Here is a 24789-nt window from a genome sequence, read left to right as displayed (position 1 = left end):
GATATCCCGGGGCAATTCCGAGTGTAGGACAACTGTGTGCTGGTGAGACGCACATCGCTGTGCCTGGCCCATGTAGAAAGGTGCCTGCAGTGACCTCCATCTCCCAAATTCCAAAACAATGGCCTCCTTCTATCCAGGATCTTTCTGGTCTGTGTGTCTGTCCCTCTACCTAATCACAGTGGTGCCGCACCACACAGCACCTCACTCTGACTGCCTAATTCCGCTCAGGAGTCCACACTTCACCAATCTTTCCACACAATACCTACTTTCCCCACAAACTGGGAACTGCAATCTTCTGTGGTGGGGCTGATTGCTGCCGTTGCTGCCTGCAGCTGCTGCAGCTGCTGCAGCTGAGAGACAGAACTTTTTCTGACAGTCTCCGCAGCTCCAGATTACACTCTAAGTCCAGTAATCTGTCACCTTGCTGCACACCCCAAACTGCTACTCCACACCAATATTCCACGCTGGGAATGATCTAGCCCACTTGCTCTCACCTATTGTTCCAGCAGAGTTGAGCTAAGCATCCTTCCCATCTGCCATCATGCTCCGCCCCCCTGAATATTAAAAATAAAGAGAATCAGAGAACCTAACTAACCACACCCTGATTCTATCCTGTGCATTTTACTGTCATTTATAGCTCTATTTTTTATCCTATAGGTTATGCTGACAACATACTATCAACATGGAAACATTGCTTGACAATTTATTGCATTATCTTTATTGTTCTAGCCTAAGTCCACTTAGTGTCAGAAACAACAACAACAGCAATAGTGTGAAAAGGGTCACAGTTTGTACCTACAAAGTGAAGAGTGATGCCAAGTCATGGGAAAGAGAAGTGTTATGAGGACAGCCTCTTGGTCATGGCTCATTTCTCACTAACCCACCTTATCTCCTTACACATAGCTTTCTGACTGAGCTTCTTTTAGGCCTTCTGGGATAACCTAATAAAAGATTCATGATCCTTTCTTTCCCATGATATCAGTTCCTAGAGTTAGCTCTGACTACTATGTAGGGAAAATGAAAATGCTTGCTTTGCTTTTCAATTTCTTTTTCACACATTGTTTTCAATGGTTATAGCATAAACACAGACTCACAGACCAATGGACCAGAATAGAAAGCCTAGCAATAAACACAAGCATATAGAATCAACTAATCTTTGACAAAGGTGGCAAGAATATACAATGGGGAAAGGATAGTCTCTTCAATAACTGGTGTTGGGAAAAGTGGATATCCACATGCAGAACAGTGAAATGGGACGCTAATCTTACATCATTTACCAAAATTATCTTGAAATGAATTGAAGACTTAAACATAAGACCTGAAACCATAAAATTCCTAGAAGAAAATAGACATTGATAAAAATCTCCTTGACATTTTGGTCTTGGCAATGATTTCTTAGAAATGACACCAAAAGTACAGGCAACAAAAGCAAAATTAAGTGTGACTACATCAAACTAAAAAGTTTCTACATAGCATAAGAAATAGTCAGAAAAATGAAAACACAACTTATGTAATGGGAGAAAATAGAGTTGATATCCAAAATATATAAGGAACTCATGCAACTCAATAGTAAAACAACAAATAACTCAATTAAAAATTGGGCAAAGGACCTGAATAGAAATTTTTCCAAGGAAGATATACAAATGGCCAACAGGAATATGAAAAGGTACTCAACATCCCCAATCATCAGGAAAATGCAAATCAAAACCTCAATAAGATATCACCTTATACCAGTTAGTATGGCCATTATTAAAAAGACAAAAGAAAACATGTTGGTGAGTTACAGAGAAAAGAGAAAACTTGTACACTGTTGATAGCATGTAAGTTGGTACTGCCATTATGGAAAATAGTATGAATATTTCTCAAAAAAAAAATATAACTACACGATCCTGCAATGCCATCTCTGAGTATTTATCTACAGCAGGGGTCCTCAAACTATGGCCTGTGGGCCACAAGCGGCCCGCCAAGGACATTTATCTGGCCAATCAGGTGTTTTTGCTGCGGCTGCCTGTCCTGCTTAGCAGCCAACTCATCCCAGGCCCTCAGTGCGCATGTGTGGAATGTGCACCACACTCTCTGACTCCTCTCCTTCTCTGTCTCTCCACTCCTCCTCTCAGTCTTGGGTGTGATTGCATGAGTCACGAGCTTGCCTGTGCAGAGCCTGCTGCTGCCTGAGGACTGAGGTAAGAACGAGTTAGGATTTATTTATTTATTTTTTTAAGTTAGGAGGTCTATTTTTTTTTATTTTGCAGTTAGTAAGACCTTTTTTTGTGGTTAAGGGGGGGCCTTTTTTTCCCTGAAGTTAGGAGGTCTTTTTTTTTGCAGATGGGGGTGCATTTTTTTGAAGTTAGGAGAGCCTTTTCTTTTTAAAGTTGGTTAGTTGGTTGGGCGTGGTTTCTAGTGGGTTGCATCACAGTGATAATGCAAATAGCTCAGTGCTAATGCAAATTGTCAGTGCTCAGAGGTAATGCAAATAGTCAGTGCTCAGTGGCAATGATAATTGTAAGTGCTTGGTGTTAATGCAAATGGTCAGCACTCAGTATTAAAGCAAATTGTCGGTGGTCAGTGTTATCGCAAATGGTCAGCAGTCAGTGTTAATGAAAATGGTCAATGCTCAGTGTTATTGCATGGGGGCCCCAAACTGGTAATCTGCCTAGGGCCCCTTGGGAACTTAATCTGGCTCTGCAGATAGCCAAGGAGTAGGAAACCCAATTTAATTGACAGTAAGTGCATTTATATTCTGATTGCTATTCAGTTGTGTATGATGTTGTATGTTGTGTGCTGTGTAAGCCTCGGTTCATGCTGTTGCAATCTCTGAGCAGTGTGAGTTCAGCCTTATGCTTGTATGGCTGAACTTGCATTAGATTCAGAAGAAAAAAGGCATATCTTGGCTCAGCGCCTATGGCTCAAGTAGCTAAGGCGCCAGCCACATACACCTGAGCTGGCGGGTTCGAATCCAGCCAGGGCCCACCAAACAACAGTGACGGCTGCAACCAAAAATAGCTGGGCATTGTGGTGGGTGCCTGTACTCCCAGCTACTTGGGAGGTGGAGGCAGGACAATCGCTTGAGCCCAGGAGTTGGAGGTTGTATGAACTGTGATACCACGGCACTCTACCTAGGGTGACAGCTTGAGGCTCCGTCTCAAAAAAAAAAAAAAAATGGCTCAGCGCCTCTGGCTCAAGCAGCTAAGGTGCCAGCCACATACACCTGAGCTGCTAGGTTCAAATCCAGCCGGGGCCTGCCAAACAACAATGATGGCTGCAACCAAAAAAATAGCCGGGCATTGTGGTGGGAGCCTGTAGTCCAAGCTACTTGGGAGGTGGAGGCAGGAGAATCACTTGAGCCCAGGAGTTGGAGGTTGTTGTGAACTGTGATGCCACCGCACTCTACCTGGGGTGACAGTTTGAGGCTCTGTCTCAAAAAAAAAAGGAAAGAAAGAAAAAAGGCATACGTGTTTTCTTTTTTCCAGTGGAATCTAATCCCATGGGTCATCTCACCCATGGGATCAGATTCCTGTGTGAGTTCACAGATCGCAGTGTGGTTCGCATAGGGTAGTGTGAACTGGAAAGGTGGTGGAGGAACCAGCTGTGTAATCATGCCTGTGTGAGCCTGAGGTAAAAGCAGACTTCCACCAATATGGGCACTGGTGAGGCTGAAATGATGTGGACTGGGAAGGCTGCATTGATGGACACTGCTCAGACTGCATTGATGGGCAGTGCAGTCTATATGTCTCTGTGGGGGCAAAGTTATTGCTGGTATATTGTTTTTGGAGCATTGTATATATATATATATATATGTATGCATGTATGTATTTTACTAATAGCAATTTGGAATCCCTAGGAAAAATGATATCAAAAAAGAGAAAAATTGACTCAAGAGTGTAGGATATTCAAAGAACAGTGGACTTATGATTACTTTTTCATGCAGTACAAGGAAAGAGCTGTGTGTTTGATATGCCAGAATATAGTGCTTGTGTTCGAAGAATACAATTTGTGTCGACACTATCAAACTCAACATAAAGATAAATATGATTGTTTGGCCAGAGAAGTGAGAAAAGATAAAATATTAAAACTGAAAAATATTTTGACAACTCAGCAAAATACTTTTGTGAAGCAGAAGCAGCTAAATATTTCATCACTGCGAGCAAGTTTTCAAGTTGCCAAGCTAATAGCATACACTGGCAGACCATTTGTGGAGGGAGAATTTGTTAAAGAATGCCTTCTTTTGGGTGGCACCTGTGGCTCAAAGGGATAGGGCTCCAGCCCCATATGCCAGACATGGTGGGTTCAAGCCCAGTCCCGGCCAAAAACTGAAGAAAAAAAAAAAAAAGAATGCCTTCTTTCTGTTGCCAAAGAGATGTGTCCAGAGAAAGCCGATTTATTTAGTACAGTGAGTCTTTCAGGACCTACAATTACATGAAGGATTGAAGAAATGGGGGACAATTTGCATCAGCATTTGAAAAAATCTGCAAAAAACTTTCCTATTTTTCCTTGGCACTTGGAGAAAGTAATGATGTTTGTGATTCTGCACAACTTCTAATTTTTATTCATGGGACGAATGACTATTTCAAAGTCACAGAAGAGCTTGCTGCACTGCAAAGCATCAAAGGAAAAACTATAGGAAGGATATCTATGAAAAGGTTTGCCAAACTGTGAATGGTTTGGAGCTGGACTGGGCTAAACTAGCCAGTGTGACAACTGATAGTGCTCCTAGCATGGTAGGGTCTAAGAAAGGAGTAATTGCTCCCATTAACCAAGAGATGGACCAACATAACTATTCTCATCCAATAGCCATACACTGCCTCATCCACCAACAAGTGCTGTGTAGTAAATCAGTGAAGTGGGACTCTGTTATGAAAATTGTGGTATCTTGTGTTAACTTCATTAGAGCTAATGCACTAAACCACAGACAATTCCAGGAATTTCTGTCTGAGCTAAATGTGGCCTATGAAGATGTTCCATATCACACAGAAGTCCATTGGCTGAGTCGAGGAAGAGTTTTGAAATATTTCTATGACTTACTTCCACAGATTACAGCTTTTCTGCTTTCAAAAAACAAAGAAGTACCGGAGCTCAATGATGCAGAATGGAAATGGCACCTTGCCTTTCTGACAGATGTAACAGAGCTACTCAATGGTTTCACAGTAGTATTGAGTACATTGGATACTATTTTTTCCATTCCTGAGATAACTTTGCTAAGAAGAATATTTTCCAGCTCCATCCATGTAAACATAAAGGAGGTAAAGTCTCCATTTCCTTTTACTGCTGCATAATATTCCATGGTATACATATACCACAATTTATTAATCCATTCATGGGTTGATGGGCACTTGTGCTTCTTCCATGACTTGGTAATTATGAATTGAGCTGCAATGAACAATCTGGTGCAAATATCTTTATTGCCAAATGATTTTTGGTCCTATGGGTATGCACCTAGAAGAGGAATTGCAGGATCAAATGGCAGGTCTACATTTAGATCCTTGAGTGTTCTCCAAACTTCCTTCCAAAAGTACTCAACAGTTTCAATGTGCAACTTCAATGAAAGGGGAAGCTCATCTGTGATATGCAATCACATGTGAAAGCATTTGAAGTAAAATCAGGCCTCCTCATCAAACAAGTGAAGGAGCAAAATTTCTGCCATCTCCCCACAACTCAGAATCTGTTAGCAGAAGAACCATTGGCTGCATCCCCAAACAAAATATGTGTAGATTCACTGGAAAAGTTGCAAAAGGAGTTCCAATTTAGATTTAAAGAGTTTCATCTTCACAAACAGGACATACAGCTTTTCCATAACCCATTTTCTACTGACATCAAAAATGTGGATACAATTTACCAAATGGAACTGGCTGAACTGCAGAATTGTGACTCTCTGAAAGATGCATTGAAGTCAAGTAGCCTTCCTAATTTCCATGCATCTCTCCCCTCTGAGACATATCCTAATCTCAGGAACCATGCACTCAAAATGGCAACCATCTTTGGCAGCACTTATGTCTGTGAACAGACTTTTTCCGAAATGAAACATCTGAATTCTCCAACCAGATCTAGACTAACTGATGCACACTTGCATCACTTGTTAAGACTAGCAGTGACAAATATGGAACCGGACATTGACCATCTCATTAGCCAAAAGCAGGCCCATAGTTCCTATTGAAATACTGGTTAAGTTTGTTGATTTAACTTTATTTGTTCTTCATTTTAAATATTGTATTTGTTCCCATTTTGTTTTTTTACTTCAAAATAAGGTATGTGCAGTGTGCATAGGAATTTGTTCATAGTTTTTTTTTTAAACTATAGTCTGGCCCTCCAACGGTCTGAGGGACAGTGAACTGGCCCCCTGTTTAAAAAGTTTGAGGACCCCTGATATAGAGGAAAGGAAATTAGCACCTCATAGAGATATCTCACTTCTGTGTTTATTGCAGCATTATTCATGATAGTAAAGACTTAGAAACAACTCAAGTGTCTGTCTGCAGAAGGATGAAATGGGATATTAAGCAATAAAAGGAAGATAATCCAAAAGACAAAAATAGAAGGAAGTTCTGCCATCTGTGACAACAAGAATGAACCTGAAGGGCATTATGCTAATTGAAGTAAGTGAGACACAGAAAAAACAAATACTACATGGTCTCACTCATACGTGGAATCTAAAATGTTTGAACTCATTGAAACAGATAAGAGAGTCCTTTATCAGAGGTTGGTGGGGGAAATGTTGGTCAAAGGGTATAAAATCCAAATTTTAGATAAATAATTTTTGGGAATGTAATGTACAGCATGATAAATATAATTAATGATGTATACTTGAAATTCCCTAAGAGATTAGATATGCATATGTTAATTATTTCAATTGTGGGAATCATTTCACAAGATATACATATATCAAAATATGTTCACTTTCAATATACATAATTTTTTTCTTTATTAAATCATAACTGTGTACATTAATGCATTTATGGGGTACAATGTGCTGATTTGATACACAATGTAGAATGCTTACATGTAACTAACAATCATCTCCTTGCTTATTTATTTGCTGTGGTAAGACATTTATACTCTGTTCTTAATAGTTTTGAAATGCATCATTGCATTATGCACATTAGGTGAGGTCCCCTCAAATACCCTCCTTCCTCCCCACCTCTCCCTTCCCCTCCCCTCTCTCTCATCTTCCCTCCTTCTTCCTTGACTATAGTTATGTTTTACCATTCATATGAATGTGTAGGTGATTATGTATAGATTTCATAGTCGTATTTAATACATTGGATACTTTTTTCCATTCTTGAGATACTTTACTAAGAAGAATATATTCCAGCTCCATCCAGGTAAACATAAAAAATGTGAAGTCTCCATCTTTTTTATGGCTGCATTACCATGGGTCAATGGGCTTTTGGGCTGCTTCCATGACTTGACAATTATAAATTGGGCTGCAATAAACATTCTGGGGCAAATGCCTTTGTTGTAAAATGATTTTTGATTCTCTGGGTATATACCTAATAAAGGAAGTGCAGGATCAAATGGTAGGTCCACTTTTAGTTCCTTGAGTATTCTACAAACTTCTTTTCAAAAAGGCCGTATTAGCTTGCCATATCACAATATATATAATTTTTATTTGTCAATTTTACCTCAATAAAGCTGAAAAATATTTTATATGTGCATTTAGCCTATGAAAGATTATATATATATGATTATGGGAGATTATTAAATTATTATAGACATTACATTATAGGAGATTTTACATATAGCATATATATGTATATATGACCTATTTACCTCTTTATCTGGATGTTTTTCAAGAATGTATTTATTATAACTCCCAATTGGGAAGGAATATCTCATTGAAATTGAACATTTTTAAATGATTAAAGCAACTTTGATTAGTCACTTATAGCATAAATAGCAAATAAGAATGAGTAGATATCTCTCTATTGCTATGTAATCAAGAAAATGAGTTGAAGATGTAGTGTAGTGTTCACAGTTACAGGATAGGTTTTGGAAGTGAATACATCTTATGCAAATTCTAATCAATAGTATCTGAAGCTAGATACTAATTACAATTTGAATGTTCTAGAAAGAAGAAGTACAGAGCTTATGACACATAGTGTATCTAATTTATGGAGATCTAGAGAGGCATTCTGTGTCATTTCGCATTTTTTTCCCATGTACCTTCTCCATTGGTTTTCATTTCAAATAGGCTGGCAAGTTCCATCTTCAATTTTCCAGCCTTCTTTGCACCTAGGTTGGCTGTGTGATGTAATTGTGGCTGGGACTCTCTTCCTTCATAAATAAGACGTCAAAGCCACATAGGTAGAAGAAAGTTCCTTCATTTTACCTTCCTTCTGCCTAGAATGCAGACACAACAACCATATTATGCCCATAAAGTAAGAAGAATGAAGACAAAAGCCAATGTGACAACAATAGTGGGGCAGAAATGAGAGAGAATCTTTGATACTAAGATTGAGCCACTGGGTGGCCTACTATCTTCGTATGTGAAAAGAACAATCTCCCAACTGTTTAAGCTGCTCTAGTAAGATTACCTGTTCCTTCTTGATGAAGAGATTTTTGACTTATATAAAGGATTTCCCTTTAGGAAGACATTTTTAACCTGAGACATAAAGCATACATAAGAGTTGACTCAGTGAGAGGATAAGGATGCGTGTGTACTGGAGAAGAGCAGGCAGATAGAGTACCTGAGTTTGAATTCCAGTTACCTCACTTACCAGCTCTCCCTTCAGCAAGTATGTCTTCATCAGTCATATCATCTGTAAAATGGGATAATAATGGTGCTGATCTCACATGGCTGTCTTCAGTATGAAATGAGACAATGCAAAGAAAGTGCTACCACAAGTCCTGGAAAATAATAAGTATTTATTTATTACTCATATTGCTTATTTCTATGATTATGATTTCATATGTTCTTATTTCTTTGTATAGTAATATTATCACATATTTACCTATGAATTAAAATTAATGAAATTATCTCATGCATCTTGGATTTATGTAAGTGGAATCGTTTTGTCATGATGTAGAGATGCCACACACATGGAAGGAAACACCAGGAAGGAGTCCTTCAATCCATGCTCATTATTCTCTGTGTTAAAAGGTGAAAGAAAGGAAATTGGCATTTAGCCATTTCTTCAAGGCACTGTTCTTCAAGGGATGGGTCGATATTAAATAAATAAATAAATTTATGTAAATTCATAAATAGTAGTATGCATATTCAACATATTATGTATTTATGTAACAAATATTGCCTAATAAAAAGATAACTGTTCACAATACCTGACTTGATAATTTCCTCAAACACCCAATCTGTCTAATTTTCAGGAAACTTACAGTTTTTTGGCTGTCATAGATCATAAAATGAGAACAGAGAAAATCCCTTGCTCATTAGGCTGTTTCTTTGCCACTTTTACTTTCCTGAGTTTATGTCATCTTCCCACTTAATTATAAGCTCCTTGAAGACACAAATTAAATAATGCTTCCTGATAACCTCCTACCCACATAGTGCAATGCATTTAGTACACATTAAATTTATATTTATTGACTACGATAGGTGTTAGGTATCCACCCTCCTTGTTTAAGATATCTAACTTGCTTTGGGAAGTCTAGTCGAAGGAATCTGAAAATGCTTAATGACCCTGTGCCTCTCTAGATCTCCCTAAATTAGGTTAGGTCTCATGAGCTCTGCACTTGTTCTTTCTTGAACATTGAAATTGCAATTAGTATCTGCCTTCAGATACTATTGATTGGAAGTTCCTAGAAATATATTCACTGCTGAACCCTTATCCTATACTATGATATTATGGAAGACACACCACATTCTCAAGTCATTTTCTTTGGGATCTGACTTGCTTTGAGGGTCTAGTCACTTACTTTGGGACGTCTGGTTAGGGCCTCTGCAGAAATATATATTGCTTTCCCCAGCATTGGCATCAAGACAGGAATGATTTCAATAATGCTGCTAAGGAGATGAATAGACCACACTTGTAATGGAATATTGTAGTCAAAATGGGACTCAAAAAGTTTTGCCTTAAAACATTCAGCTATTTTCCACAGCATGGTACCTGCTATGAATAAAAATGTAACTCTACTATTAATAATGACTGCTTTGGTCTTGCATTTGTGCTTCAAATGTCTTGTGATGATTAAGAGAGAAGAGTAGCTCCTTTAAGTAAACACATCTTAAAAGACAAACTGGAGTGTAATATCAAAGGCACTGACACCAAAGCATCCCAGATCCTTGTTTTTCCTGACACAAAGATGAGAGAGAAGCAAGGATCTGAGACTAAAAGAAAATACTGTAGAGGTTTCCAGCATTCTTATCCTACAGTGAAGCTGATTTGCCAGAGATGTGCTCATTAACGGGTGTAGCTGGTGTTTGGTGCATAGATACTTATATTAATGCTACTATTTTAATAAAAATTTAATTTTCTATAGGAAAAATAATCCCTCACATCATTAATGAGAATCCTAGGAGAGTTTATTCTCGAAGTCTACTACCTAAAGTCAGAAGCTGCTTGGTGATGCCCACCGTAAGCTGTAATTCTTGATTAATACTGCTTAGGCTGCATCACCTTCACTAATGACCTAATTAAAGTCCCTACATAAACATATATTCTATAGGGTAAGACAAACCCTACATAAGTTTAAATGTATATACAAAAGATGCCAAAAATGTACACACATTTTAAGAAAGGAAAAAACTGTTAAAATTGTAATAGTCTATTCATGTTTGACTTCTGCAATTACAAGAGATACAAGATACAATATACAAGCTAGCAAATGTTATTGGTATATATTGAGCGTTAAGAGGATGAGGTAGGGGATTGGTGTGCTCTCACCTAACAGGCACAATGTAAGGGTATATGGCACTTCTCCTGGGTGAAGGGCTCAACTACAACTGGGACTTTACCTAAGAAACACAATGTAACCTAATCACTGGTACCCTCATATTAATCTGAAATAAAAAAGAAATAACCCTGGAACTGCCAATTTTCAAGTTTTGTTTTATACAGATCAATTAAATGTCTTTATTGTTTAAAAATACACAGTTTTTTTCTTTTGTACAATGTATATACACTTTTTGGCACCGTGTGTGTGTGTGTGTGTGTGTGTGTGTATGTAATTGCCTGATTACACATATATATGGATATATATACACACACACACATATACAAATAAATTAAGAAATATGCTTTTGCTGTCACAGCTAATAATTAAAAGAGGTACACATATATGGATTATATATACACATATGTAATAAATGTGTTAATAATTGGTATGTTCAGAGAGATATAGTGTGCTGCATGTGTGTATGTAGCAGTGTTATTTTATAATAAAGTGATCACTAAAGAGTTTTTCCCCTCAGAGTAACCTAAATGACATGAGAAAGGAAAGCTATTGATCCTACAGATCTCTTGAGGAAGAGTGTTCCAGTCAGAAGCAGCAGCATGTGCTAAGGCCCTGGGGCAGAAGTGTGTTGAATGTATTTAAGGAACAGTGGGAAAATCAGTGTGGCTGGAACCAAATGAACAAAGAGAAAAAGAGCAGGAGATGAGGTCAGGAAGTTAATGGGTATCTGATTATGTAGGCCTTACAGAAATGAACTTAATATGCATCTCAATTTGATTGTGATGAGTGATCTTCTGGGTTTTCTCCACCTTTAATATTTTATTATTCCAGTGTTAGTATTGTCTTCTTTAAAGCTCTAAATAGATTTGCCTGTAAATGTACTTTTCAGTTATGGAATGTACTGGCATTGTACATATGAGAAACTCTGGCAGCTGGACACTACAGAAGCTAACAATGAATGTGGCAGGGAGGCTAGATAGTTAGGTCTGTATAGAAAGTTAAAGTTTGATTTTAAATTTTTATTTCTTCACTCAGAAACAGGGTGTATTAAAATGAAAAGATATATTGAACTATTGAAAATTTGTTCCCTATTGATCTATAAGCCAGAATATAAAACTATAGTATCAATATGAAATCATTGATATGAGCCGCCATGAAGCATTGGAGAATTCCACAGACAACAGAAATGCTAAACATAATATACTTTACTCAATATTATCTTAACTACACAATGATAGTTTTAGTTTCTGAAACTCCTTCTCCATGATAATCATCATGACTGTCATTATTGTCATTATCATTGTTAACTAGCTATTGATGATGATACAACAGCATCAACATTCACAGCACAGCATGAATTTTGGAGTCTGGAGTTTAAAGCCAGCCGCTCTTAATGATTAGCTGTGACAGAATAAGCATATTTCTTTTTTTTAGCATAAACATATTTCTTAATTTATTTGACTCTTTGTTTCCTCATCTGTAAAGTGTGGCAAATATTGTAGACCTCAGGGTTGTTGTGAAGATGAAATGAAAATAAATAATTTGGACAAAGCACCTATCTCAGCCAGAACAAGCCTTCTAATTTTGCAAAGTCCTTTCGTTCAACAAATCTAGTAAGTGCTTGAGTAATAGAAACTATTGTCTCTAATTGTTGTTTATATGTGAGACATGTATTTTCTAGATCCCTTTTATCTGATGCACCTTTCTCCAATTTCCAGCAGAATCTAAGATGCTTCTCAAATTTAAGTTTCAAAATGATTTATCCTTTTTTTGCCCATACTAGTTGGGTGACTTTTAAAAATGTTTAGCACTTTTTGTTTAAATTTAGTTGTATTGAAATTTAGTCCATAAACATTAAAACACACAGATCTTAAGTGTGCATGATGTGTTTGGCAAGTGTATGCAACTATGAAACCAATACCTGAATCTGATAAAGAATATTTTTATCACCCAACAATATTTCCTCTTCACCATTTATTGTCAATCTCCAGGAACAAGCGACTAGCTACGTACTCTTCTGGTATCTTTCGGTATAGATTACTTTTATCTGTTTTTGTAAATATTTGTAATTTAATTTGATTATAAATTCAATTGCTCTAAGAATATCCAGATACTTAAATTTGCTATTTCTCCTTGAGACATTAGTTATGGTGAGTTGTGTATTTTAAAGAATTTGTCCATTTCATCTAGCTTATTGATTTATTGGCATAACTTAATATTCTCTTACTAGGTCTTTGGTATCTATAGATCTATAGTGCTATTCCCTTTTTCATTCACGATATTAATATTTTGTGTTCTTAATTTTTCTTCAGTCTTGGTTTGACAATTTTGTTGAATTCTTCAAGGAACTAAATTGTATCTTTCTTTCTTCTGCTGTTTGCCCGTTTTCTCTTTGATTTCCAATCTTGTATTTCTTTTTTTCTATCCTCTACATACTTTGGGTTTGTTTTCCTCACATACAAAGTGAAAACTTTATTAGTTTGAAAACATTCATATTTTTCTAATAAAGGCATTTAAAGATATAAATTCCTCACTAAATACTTCTATGGCTGCATTCTATAAATTTTGGCCAGGTGCTGTGGTTCACACCTATAATCCCAGCACCGTGGGAGGCCAGGTCAGGAGGATTGCTTGAAGCCAGGAGTTTGAGACTAGCCTGGGAAACATAATGAACCCCCTCATTTTTTAAAAAATGTGGTTTATTTTTTGGGAAAAATAATCCAGGCATGGTGGCATGTACCTGTAGTCTTAGCTGTCTGGGAGGCTGAGGCAGTAGAATCACTCGATCCCAGAAGTGTGAGGTTACAGTGAGCTGCTATTACCATGTTGCTGCACTCCTGCCTAGGTGACAGAGTAAGACCTTGTCACACACAGAAAAAATTGTCATTTTTCCCCCATTATCAGTATATTTTAAATATTTTCCAAATTCCTTTATAATTTCATATTTGACTCATAAAATTCATATAAGATTCTTCTAATAGATTTTTCTGGTGCTCTTTTCTTATTGATTCTCCATTTAATTCTATTGTAGCCAAATAACATAATGACTTCAATTTGGGGGACTTACTGAGAGTTGTTTTATGGCATCCCTCTGGTCAATCTTTGTACATTGTTCATATGTATGTATAAAGAATGTGCACTCTGCATTTACTGTGAGAATAGTACTCTACATGTGCTAATTAAATCAATTTTGTCAAAAGTTTTGTTAACATCCTCTATATCATTACTAATAATTTGTCTCATATCAACTCTATTAAGACAGGAGTGTTAAAATCTACAAATATTAATCTGATTTGCCTCTTTGTTGTCAATTTTTGCTGAAGGTATTTTTACAGCTATGTTATTAGGTGTTCATAAACTTAGGACTGCCATTTCTTCTAAATGAATCATTATGAAATGGATGTTTTAAACACTGTTAATTCCTTTTGTCTAGGAGTATATTTAATATTTATGTAATCTTAATAGCTTTCATATGCTTAGTGTTTGCTTGGTATATCATTTTCCCTCATTTTACTTTCAGTTAAAATATGTCTTTATATTATAAATGTGCTACTTAATAGTTAATATACAGTTTGATCTTGTTTATTCTAATAATCTCAATCTTTGAATTAGTGTGTTTAATTCATTTGTATTCATAGAGAATTGATATGGCTGAACCTATGCCTACCGTTTTTCTATCCATTTTCTATTTGTCACATTTCTTCTTCGTTGTTTTGTTCCTCCTTTTCTGACAGTGTTTGACTATTTTTAGTATTTAATTTTCTCCTATATGGGCTCTTGAACTATATCTTTTTGTGTTACCTTTTAGTTATTTTTATGAGAATTATGATATGCATCTGTAACTTACACTAGTTTAACCTTGAGTGAATATTATGGCACTTCCGGTACCATGTAAGAGCTTTACAATGATTTGATTTTATCTGAATTTTACAGTCATTTTTCTATTTTTGTCTGTACTTTGCTTCCACCTCTGTTGTAAACACCACTATTGTTACCATTTTTTCCTTAAACTGTCAGTAATAATTTATAAAAATTAAGAAAAAAGAGAAATATATTTTATATTTACTCATATCATTATCTTCCAGAACTTTTCATTTTTTACTGTAGAGATAAGTTTCCATATGGTACAATTTCCTATTAAAATGAAGATCTTACTTTAACATTAATCAGCAAAGATATGCTGATTAACAATTATTTCAGTTTTCTTTTATTGAAAAGTCTTTAACATTTTATTTTAAGAATATTTTCACTAAATGTAGAGTTCTTAGTTGACTATTCCTTCCTTTCATCCCTTTATAGCCATTCCTGTGTCTACTAGCTTTTTTTGTTTTTGATGAAAAGTTATCATTCTTATCATCTTTCCTCTACTTGTACTTTGCCTTTTTTTCTTCAGCTGCTTTTAAGATTTTTCTCTTTACCTTTATCTCTTTACATCCAAATTCTAATTCATCCTGCTCCCAACCATATCACTAAAAGCTTAGATATATTTAATATTTAATATTTTATATTTTTCTAGTCCTGCAACATCTCTCCATTTCTGTCAGATGTGCTCCTCTGACAACTCACATCTTATAGAGACCCTTTCTTCTTAGGATGTGTCTGTGGTCCTTTGTTCACCAATGAAGAAATCATCCTTCTCTGGAATTAAGTTCATTAAGACTTCCCAGTGCCACCTGTTATTCACTAGCTTCATAGATCTATGTAAGTGTGATTATTTTATTGTATCCAGTTTGTAATTGTGATCAGTTACCACTTGGTCTTTCTCATAGTTCTACATCCTGACTAGGAAAGGAATGTCAAAAAATAGATGCTTGAACTTCTAGAAGAGATACTAAGTTGAGTAAAAGAGGTTGGGGACCTGTAATATAGCTATTTTGTAGGCTAAAGTAGGAGGATCACTTGAGGCCAGGAGTTTGAGACCAGCCTAGGCAACATAGCAAAATTCCCATCTCAAAAAGAAAATTAGTCTGGTATGGTGGTGTGTGCCTGTAGTTTAACCCATTCAAGAGGATGAGTTCAGGAACTTGAGGTTGCAGTGAGCTGTTTGTGACACTGAACTTCAGCCTGAGTGACAGACTTTATTTAAAAAAATTTTTTTGAGGTTGCTGTGAGCTATGACGCCACAGCATTCTACTCTAGGTGACAAAGTGACTCTGTCTTAAACAACAACAACAAAAAAGTTCTATGAAAATACAGGGCGGCACCTGTGGCTCAGTAAGTAGGGCCCCGGCCCCATATGCCAAGGGTGGCAGATTTGAACCCAACCCCAGTCAAACTGCAACAAAAAATAGCCGGGTGTTGTGGCTGGTGCCTGTAGTTCCCAGCTACTTGGGACGCTGAGGCAAGAGAATGACCTAAGCCCAAGAGCTGCAGGTTGCTGTGAGCTGTGACACCACTGCACTCTACTGAGGGCAACAAAGTGAGACCGTGTCTCTAAAAAAACAAAAAAATCCATGCCATTAAAATTGTATATTGTTTTGGGTAGTATGGACATTTTAACAATCTTGCTTCTTCCCAGCCATGAGCATGGTATGTTTTTTCCATTTGTTAACATTTTCGGCTATTTCTTTTCTTAGAGTTTCATAGTTCTCTTTATAGAGATCTTTCACATCCTTTGTTAAATAAACTCCCAAATATTTCATCTTCTTTGGCACTACTGTGAATGGAATAGAGTCCTTAACTGTTTTTTCAGCTTGACTATTGTTGGTATATATAAAGGCTACCAATTTATGAATGTTAATTTTGTAACCTGAGACGCTGCTGTATTCCTTGATTACTTCTAAGAGTTTTGTAGTAGAATCCCTGGTTTTTCCAGATATACAATCATATCATCTGTGAAGACCGAAAGTTTGATCTCTTCTGACCCTATGTGGATACCCTTGATCGCCTTTTCTTCCCTAATTGCAATGGCCAAAACTTCCATTACAATGTTAAAGATGTGGAGAAAAGGGAACACTTCTACACTGCTGGTGGGAATGCAAATTAATACATTCCTTTTGGAAAGTTGTTTGGAGAACACTTAGAGATCTAAAAATAGAACTGCCATTCAATCCTATAATTCCTCTACTAGGTATATACCCAGAAGACCAAAAATCACATTATAACAAAGATATTTGTACCAGAATATTTATTGCAGCCCAATTCACAATTGCTAAGTCATGGAAAAAGCCCAAGTGCCCGTCGATCCATGAATGGATTAATAAATTGTGGTATATGTACACCATGGAATATTATGCAGCCTTAAAGAAAGATGGAGACTTTACCTCTTTCATGTTTACATGGATGGAGCTGGAGTAAACATATTAGTAAAGTATCTCAAGAATGGAAGAAAAAGTATCCAATATACTCAGCCCTACTATGAAACTAATTTATGGCTTTCATATGAAAGCTATAACCCAGTTATAACCTAAGAATATGGGGAAGGGGGAGAGGGCGGGGAGGAAGGGGGGAGGATGGGTGGAGGGAGGGTGATTGGTGGGGTTGCACCTACGGTGCATCTTGCAAGGTTACATGTGAAACTTACTAAATGTAGAATATAAATGTCTTAACACAATAACTAAGAAAATGCCAGGAAGGCTATGTTAACCAGTGTGATGAAAGTATGTCAAATGGTATATAAAACCAGTGTATGGTGCCCTATGATCGCATTAATGTACACAGCTATGATTTAATAAAAAAATGTAAAAAATAAAATAAAATAAAATAACAAAAAAATCAATTAGAAAATGAGCAAATGCCAAGAACAGATACTTCACTGCCAAGTGTATACAGATAACAAATAAGCACATGAAAATTTGTTCAACATTACCAGCCTTCAAGTAAATGCAAATTAAGGACACAATGAGGTATCACTATACACCTATCAGGATGCCTGAAATAAAAAGTACTAATAACTAATAAACGTGGGCTAGGATACAGAGAAACTGCATTACACGTATTGCTGATAGGAATGTAAAATGGCATAGCCACTCTGGAATAGTTTGAAAGTTTCTTTAAAAACTAAACATGCAACTACCATAGAAACCAGCAAATATACTCCTGGGCATTTATTACAAAGAAATGAAAATGGTATTCACATAAAAACTTGCACACAAATGTTCATAGAAGCTTTTTTAGTAATAGCCCAAAAGTGGACACAAGATAATAAATAAGGAATTTATTTATGGTTTAAAAAAAATTTTAGAAGGATGTATCAAAATCTGAAAAAAAAAAGTGCTTTGGAGTACCAAAGTAAAAATATGTCCTATAAATAAATAGTAAGTTTAATAAGGATGCATTATGGTGATTAAAGAATCACTTTTCCTGCCTTAGATTTTATAAAGATTCTAGAGGCTCATGAGAGAGAGGAGAGTCAGAAGGGAAACTAAGAGTTAGATTCTGAGACTATCTCTGTGTCAGGAAATTAAGTCAGCTTCAACACAACTCAGGAATCCCAGGTGGGATGATAGGCTCCTTTAAATATAAGGAAACTTAAACATCAAAGAAACGAATCCATAGTTCTTATATTTCACGGAGTTTTGCCCAAGCCATTGCAGTGTAGTATCCATAAAAAAGAAGTGGCAGCAAGCCACATCTATGCAGTCAGAACCTGAGACAAGCCACATGAGTCTCCAACAAATTCCAAAAGTTGCATTTTAAATACCTAAGAGTGTCAGGTCTGGCAAAGGTAAATAGGTGGCAAGGAAGTGGCTAAGGTCGGAGATAAGGGAAGGGAATTGTTGCTAGAAAACAAATTGCAGCTAGGAACTGTTCCATGTGGGAACATACACAGTAACAAGCTCCTAGTGACCCTTAACTGACCTGGGCTCATTAACATCTAATTAACATAGCATGACTGGAGTTTTCATGAAGGATTCTAAGATGCATAACCTATTATTTAACCCATTATGTAATTTGTGATATAACACCAACCTGTCAATCACTCCAAATGTGAGAAAAGGCAATTACCATGCCAGGAGAAAGGTGAGTTTATAAACTAGTGAGTTTATAAAAGACAGTGCTTTAGAGCACATGTAGTGAGAATAAGATGGAGTCAGTCAGTCTAGGGCCAACAGGACATAGCTAGTCTGATTGGTTTAAGTCCTACAAGACCTTCACTTCTTTCCTCCTATTCTTATTATTTTGTAAATTTAGCACCCACCCTAGCAATGCCTATTTTGAGTAGTTGAGAAGGATTGATTTAGGAGATTAACTTTTGAAGTGGAAATGTTGCAATAGGTCACTGGGTTATGTTGATCATTATTTAAAATAAGGGTTAATGTGGTCGTTGCTTTGAATTTTTATGTATAAAACTGTGGTTTTGGAAATGGAAGAATAGAACAGTCTTGGAGAGGCTACTTTCACTGTTCTCCAGAATCCCGGCCTTCTGACAAAGTTTGGCAGACCTATCCCTGTCTCCACATATTGGCTGATGGTGATATGTAGCCAGACCCTCTTTGTCCAGTAACATGCTCAGACTTTGGCATCTTTCTCCATTTGTGGAGAATAACCCATGTGGAGAATGACCAGTCTCTCCCTCTGAGATGTACTTTTGCTTTGCAGTAAATGTTATGTGTGCATTTGCTTTGTGTCTGTGATTACTCTGTTATTGGCTCAACTCGGTACCAGTATTCATTCTTGGACCAGGGGACATCCAGACAGACCTAACAAGAGAACATTTGAAAATGTCATATACTGAGGGGGGTATGGAAATTGGGACAAAGAGATCAAAGAATGCATGAAATCATGTGTGAAAAAGACTACTAGAGTTAACCAATACTCAAGTGCTCCTTTATAGTACCCAGACTCCCTTGCATTTAGTTTAGCCATGTGACTAGTTCTGGCAAGCAAATGTGAGCAGAAGTGGTGGGAATCACTTCTCAATTACTAGATTTTTCTATTCACATTCTCGTACTCATGTGACGTTAAAGACTACGCATGAAAGACAGTAGCACAAGAAGGGATAGAAATGGATTCCCCCCCACTGTTTGGAAGAGAGCATCCCAGGAGAGTCCAGACCAGGAATAACAACATCAGATGTTACATAAGAAAAAAACTTTTATTCTTGCAAGCCACTAAGATTTCATGTTTTATTTATTGTTTCAACATAGCTTAGCTTGACATGAATCTAAATGTGGCTCACAGAGTGGTTCTGGTCTGCAGGCTGATAATAATCTATGCAGAAATTAGGTACAGAAATCACAAGAGAGTTTTTAGAAACTCGTATTGCAAATTGAAAGAGAAGTTTCATGTCTGTTGAATTTCATTTTTAAAACCCAGGTTTGTGTTTTGTTTTTATTGACTTTATTTTTTTCAAATTTCACACTTCTGATAATTTATCATTATTGTATTTTACAAAAATATTGGTCCGTGACAGATTGAAAATAATAAAAACTGGTTCTTCACCACTGAGAGTTTGATAAACACTGGCTATTCTACCCCTGACTAATACACCAGAGCAAAATAAGAAACATCTTAGATGGATACCAAAATAAATTGAGAAAGACTAGACGCTAGCTATTTCTCTCTGAAGGGAGAACATCATATAGGCCCTTCAAACATCAGATGCTTCTTATGAAGAGAGAATGAAACAGAATGAATGAACTCTTTCAAATCCTGAAATAATAATGTACCCAGAATTATCAGACATTATATTTTCTACTTTGAGATAAAATAATATTATAAAATAGAGAATTAGTTTGGGAAAGAATAAAATGATAAATATTTTGCACAATTGAGGTTTATAACTTAACTATCATATACATAATGCAAGTGTATCATCTTTGAGATGGCCACATCTTGTCTTACTCTTGGCCTTAACACTGGACCACTAGTAGAGACAGCCAGATATAAATTTCCTGGGAAAGCATTTCTTACTTAATGAGTTATTTATACTTCCCTTTCTCCTTTTTCTCCCCAAAGGCACTTCTCATTTTCTAAATGCAAGAAGGATAACAAAGACTTACCTCTGTTAATTTTCTTATTAATTACATCTTTGATAAGGCAATTATGAAATTTTGAAATCACATGAGACACTGTGAAACTTTGATGTTCATTTTTACCTGTTTTAACAATGCATGCAACAACCCATCAAATATGAAATTTGCCTTGTGTTTGGTGGTGGTCAACTTGATATCACCAATCCCAGTCCATTCTAAGGCTGAGATCTATATTCTCAGAACGACCTTCACTGTATAGTTCCAGGTTAGAGTTTACCAATGAGAGAAACTCCTGTGAAAGTTGAAAGGTGGAAATGAAACAGAGGCCATTATTGCTCAAGACATTATGACTATCAGATAAAGCAGGCATCTAGTTAAAGGCCCCTGTAAATTCTCACTTTGTGGTAGCAGAGGTTTGTTGGGCTTCCTCTGAATTGGTAGTTTTATCACCTGCTCCAGGTCTTCAGATTGAGGTCATATTGCTGCTTCCCTGATATTTCAGCTGTATCCTTCCAGATTTTCACTCCTCTAATTTCCATATTAATCCCTGATTGCTATATTAAGCCTCTTATTTCCTTAATTCTTATAGTGGCTTTCTTTTATTCCAAAAGGAGTCTGACATAAACATTCTCAACATCTTTAAGCACTATCAATGCTGTTATTTCTAGAGTTCTCAAAAACAGCATGTCAACCTAAAATATTTTAGCAAAATTCCTGCAAAAAAACCATTTTGAACAGTCTTTCACTGATTGTGTTACCATGAATATATTCCAATTCCACACATAGTTATTATAATAGTTGGAAATGCAAATGAGGCACACTCAGGAAGCATCCTGACATCTTTCTTTCAAACAGGATTTCTTTCAGATCACAATCATCTGACAATAGATGACATAGGGTTTGGTCATATGACATTGCTGATGTGTGACAATTTTGACCTACAGAAATAATAATGTCCTATGTCCAATAATGACTCTTCATTCTAATGGAATTTTGGTGGAAAGTATACTGTTTTTCTCCATCTGGGAATGGGGGTTTCTCTTCACAGAATCTGTATTCTGTAAGGAGAGAGTATTTTTTGAGGGTTTGCATGAAATTATAACTCCCTGAGTCCTGATGAGAAATCTATGCATTTGAACTCAAAGCAGGAGTTCCCTCAACAACAGTGGATTTCATTTTTGAAATATTTATTAGCATTCAAGGACTGATTGTGCTAGTAAAAGGTATGCCTCAAAAATCCTAGAATCTCATCAGATATCTTTGTTATAGGTCAGAGTTTCTCTACCTCAGCACTACTGACATTTTGTCCCAGATAATTCTTGATTTGGGGAGGGAAGGAGAAAAGAAGGGGGTGAAGGATGGGAAAGAAGCTGTTTTATGAGGTTTGGCAATTAAGTTTGTGAAGTTGCCACTGTGCATTTGTGTTGGCAGCACTGTACAGACAGCTCGGTAAGGTTTTATAAGCTTGGTTCATCAGTGTCACACAGATGTGTTCAGGTTAACATGTGGTGGTGTCTTGCTGAGTGGCAAACGTTAATGTTACATGTTTTTGTAGGCTGTCTCAAGAATGTCGGAGCTTGAATTAGAGCAATGAACAAACATTAAATTTCTTGTTAAACATGGCAAAAGTGAAAGTGAAATCAGGGACATGTTAGTTCAAGTTTATGGGAATAATACCATGAGGAAAAATGGCAATGTACAAATGGATTAAACATATTTTTGAGGGAGAGAAAATGTCACTGATGCTGAGAGATCAGGATGACCAGTAATGAGCAGAACAGAACTGATGAAAATATTACAAAAATTTGTAATATTGTGTATCAAAATCATCAGCTAACTGGGAGAAGCATAGCAGACCAAGTAAAGATTGATAGAGAAACAGGAAAACCTTAGCTGAAAATCTTTTTTTTTTAATTCATTTATTTTTATTGTTAAATCATAGCTGTGTACATTAGTGAAATCAAGGGGTACAATGTGCGGGTTTCATATACAATCTGAAATATTCTCATCAAACTGTTCAACGTAACCTTCATGGCATTTTCTTAGTTACTGTATGCAGGCATTTGTATTCTGCATTTAGTAAGTTTCACCTATACCCATTCTAAGATACGCTGTAGATGTGGCCCCACCCATTGCCCTCCCTCCACCAAAACTTCCCCCCTCCCTTCCCCTTCCTTGGCCCTTTCCCCATAGTCTTGTGCTATAGTTGGGTTATAGCCTTCATGTGAAAGCTATAATTTAGCTTCATAGTAGAGCTGAGTACATTGGATACTTTTCCTTCCATTCCTGAGATACTTTGCTAAGAAGAATATGTTCCAGCTCCATCCATGTAAACATGAAAGAGGTAAAGTCTCCATCTTTCTTTAAGGCTGCATAATATTCCATGGTATACATGTACCACAATTTGCTAGTCCATTCGTGGGTTGATGGACACTTGGGCTTCTTCCATGACTTAGCAATTATGAATTGGGCTGCAATAAACATTCTGGTACAGATGTCTTTGTTATATTGTGATTTTTGGTCTTCTGGGTATAAACCTAGTAAAGGAATTATAGGATTGAATGGCAGGTCTATCTTTAGGTCTCTAAGTATTCTCCAAACATCCTTCCAGAAGGAACATATAAGTGTGCATTCCCACCAGCAGTGTAGAAGTGTGCCCTTTTCTCCACATCCACGCCAACATCTCTGGTTTTGGGATTTTGTTATGTGGGCTACTCTTACTGGGGTTAGGTGATATCTCAAAGTAGTTTTGATTTGCATTTCTCTGATGATTAAGGATGAAGAGCTTTTTTTCATGTGTTTGTAGATCGTGCATCTGTCTTCTTTAGAGAAGTTTCTCTTCAAATCCCTTGCCCACCCTGAGATGGGGGTCACGTGTTCTTTTTTTGCTAATACGTTTGAGTTCTCTGTGGATTCTGGTTATTAGACCTTTATCAGAGGTATAACCTGCAAATATTTTCTCCCATTCTGAGGGCTGTCTGCTTGTTTTACTTACACTGTTCTTGGCTGTGCAGAAGCTTTTTAGTTTGATCAGGTCCCAGTAGTGTATTTTTGATACTGCTTCAATTGCCTGGGGAGTCCTCCTCATAAAATATTCACCCAGGCCGATTCCTTCCAGAGTTTTCCCTACACTTTCTTAAAGTATTTTTATAGTTTCATGTCTTAAGTTTAAATCTTTTATCCAGTGAGAGTCTATCTTAGTTAATGGTGAAAGGTGTGGGTCCAGTTTCGGTCTTCTATAGGTTGCTAGCCAGTTTACCCAGCACCATTTGTTAAATAGGGAATCCTTTCCCCACTGAATGTTTTTAATTGGCTTGTCAAAGATCAAATAACTGTAAGTAGCTGGAATCATCTCTTGGCTCTCTATTCTGTTCCAGACATCTACTTCTCTGCTTTTGTGCCAGTACCATGCTGTTTTGATCACCATCAATTTATAGTACAGTCTCAGGTCTGGTAGCGTGATTCCTCCTGCTTTGTTTTTATTGCTGAGTAATGTTTTGGCTATTCAAGGTTTTTTCTGATTCCATATAAAATGAAGTATTATTTTTTCAAGATCTTTAAAATATGACAATGGAGCTTTAATAGGAATTGCATTAAAATTATATATTGCTTTGGGTAGTATGGACATTTTAACAATGTTGATTCTTCCCAGCCATGAGCATGGTATGTTTTTCCATTTGTTAACATCTTCAGCTATTTCTTTTCTTAAAGTTTCATAGTTCTCTTTGTAGAGATCTTTCACATCCTTTGTTAGGTATACTCCCAAATATTTCATCTTCTTTGGCACTACTGTGAAAGGAATAGAGTCCTTGACTATTTTTTCAGCTTGGTTATTGTTGGTATATATAAAGGCTACAGATTTATGGGTGTTGATTTTGTAGCCTGAGACATTGCTGTATTCCTTGATCACTTCTAAAAGTTTTGTAGTAGAATCCTTAGTGTTTTCCAGATATACGATCATATCATCTGCGAAGAGTGAAAGTTTGATCTCTTCTGAGCCTATGTGGATACCCTTGATCACCTTTTCTTC

The sequence above is a fragment of the Nycticebus coucang genome, chromosome X (genome assembly GCF_027406575.1).
Source record: "Nycticebus coucang isolate mNycCou1 chromosome X, mNycCou1.pri, whole genome shotgun sequence".
Taxonomy (NCBI): domain Eukaryota; kingdom Metazoa; phylum Chordata; class Mammalia; order Primates; family Lorisidae; genus Nycticebus; species Nycticebus coucang.
This window is presented reverse-complemented; position numbering follows the sequence as displayed.